Raw genomic sequence first — 2,043 nt, 5'->3', positions numbered from 1 at the left:
CTATAGTCAGCAACTGGACGTTAAATCAAGTCCTTCATCAGAAACGCCCTTCACTCGTCAATCGGAAAGGTGTTCTTCTTCTCCACGACAATGCACGTCCACATGTGGCACATTTGATGCAACACAAGATTATTGTGTTGGGTTGGGAAGTTCTCCCCTACCCACTATATTCTCCAGATATGGCACCATCAGACTACCATCTTTTTCGTTCAATGCAACACCATCTTAATGGGAAAACGTATGCAAATATGGAAGGTGTTAAAAAGGACACCGACCTGATTTTTGCTTCAAAGCCAAGTTATTTATTTAATCAGGGCATTAACAACCTGATTATAAAATGGAAAAGCATCACCGAGAAGAATGGAGACTATTTCATTTAATAAATGTTTTGTTTTGATAGATAAGTTGTTTGGGTTTTTTCATCTAAAAAAAAGCGACATTAATTTCTTGATGTTTTTATAATTTCAAATGGAAAAGTGAATTGTTGTGATGTTGTTCTTCCAAAAGTTAATCCATATATGGCCTTATAACTTGATCTACACTCAACAACCATTTAAAACTGAGAAACGACAAATGGACAGGCTTGCCAAGCGTGGTAAATATTAAACAACACAATATTTGGCTAATTCTCTCCATAGTGGTACACTGGCGCTGGAATTGGGGATACAGTAGAATCCCCTTGCTTGAAGTATGGGAATGCTGTGCACTTGTTGGTTTTATTAACATGTTTTGATACAATAATAACATTCAACTACATAGCGTCCATCGTATAAAATATTTACAGTTTTGTTAAATAGCTTTCAGCACCATCACTATAAAAAACGTTCCAGTGATGCTGCAATGGTCAGGATTTAAATATCTCCAACTGTACCACATAATGAATGTTATAAATTCTAACAATTAAAAATAATTTTGAAAAACTACTCGTTTCATTGTAATCACAAAACAACAATAACAACAAACAAACATGGCTTTACTTGTGTTTCCAATGTAAACTACAGGCAATAAATGAATGAAATCATGTGACAGGATGTAACTGGCCACGATCTACCCCTTTCTGCATTAACAATAGAAGTACATTATGGAGAAACTACATGAAGCATTTATCTATTATCAGTTGCTTCGATGCTGCTTTCTAAGGTCTAGCATGGTCTGATTGTTAGGGCACTCGATTCGCAATCTGCAGGTTCACATTCCATCACCAAAATGCTCGTCCTTTCAGTCGTGGGGGCGTTCTAATGTGATAGTCAATACCATTATTAGTTGATAAAATGGTAGCCATAGAGTTAGCGGTAGATGGTGTTGGATAGGTGCTTTTCCTCTAACCTTAACACTTCAAAATTAGAGAAAGCTAGCGCATATAGTTCTCAAGTAGCTTTGCACGAAATTCAACAAACACACGAATAAATAAACTGTTTGCTAAAAGTGGTTTAACTGTGTTTAGCAATAATCCACTACACTCATATTGTCTAAAGTTGCTTTGTTGTAAAGCTGCGGAGTATAACCTATTAAGTCATCTTTCTTGTCTAGCAAAATCATCTTGAGTAATTCTCAAATATTTTGTTCTGAAGAAGAAAAACTGAGATTTTTGTTTCTTCAGAAAATATTACAGTAATTGTTAAAAATTTATTCAGTTAGACCATCTTTTGTATGAACGTGAACGTCTGAAGCCTTTTATCTTCACACTCCTCTGCCGATATCTGTTTAGCGATTGCAAACTACAGTCATCGAGGAATAGACGATAATCGAAAAAGGCACCAAATCTTATGGAATCTGTGCCATAGGAAATGCAGGTTATTATCGAGGTTAAAGATGATCGAATCCATTATTAAGTGAAGACCCTATCAAACTGACCAGGCAGTGTGTGGTATGCAGGCATACCATATGTTTTCTACTTTCTCATTCTAATGTCAAAATTTATCGTTTACTCTAAATTAGTTTAGTCTTTGTATATTGTGCGGTCAACGGTTAAGTTGACTTTGTTTCTTTGTTGTTCTCTAGAGATAATACCTGGTCCGCCCTCGGGTTTTATTGCTGTAATGT

The sequence above is a fragment of the Limulus polyphemus genome, unplaced genomic scaffold (genome assembly GCF_000517525.1).
Source record: "Limulus polyphemus unplaced genomic scaffold, Limulus_polyphemus-2.1.2 Scaffold360, whole genome shotgun sequence".
NCBI classification, from domain to species: domain Eukaryota; kingdom Metazoa; phylum Arthropoda; class Merostomata; order Xiphosura; family Limulidae; genus Limulus; species Limulus polyphemus.
This window is presented reverse-complemented; position numbering follows the sequence as displayed.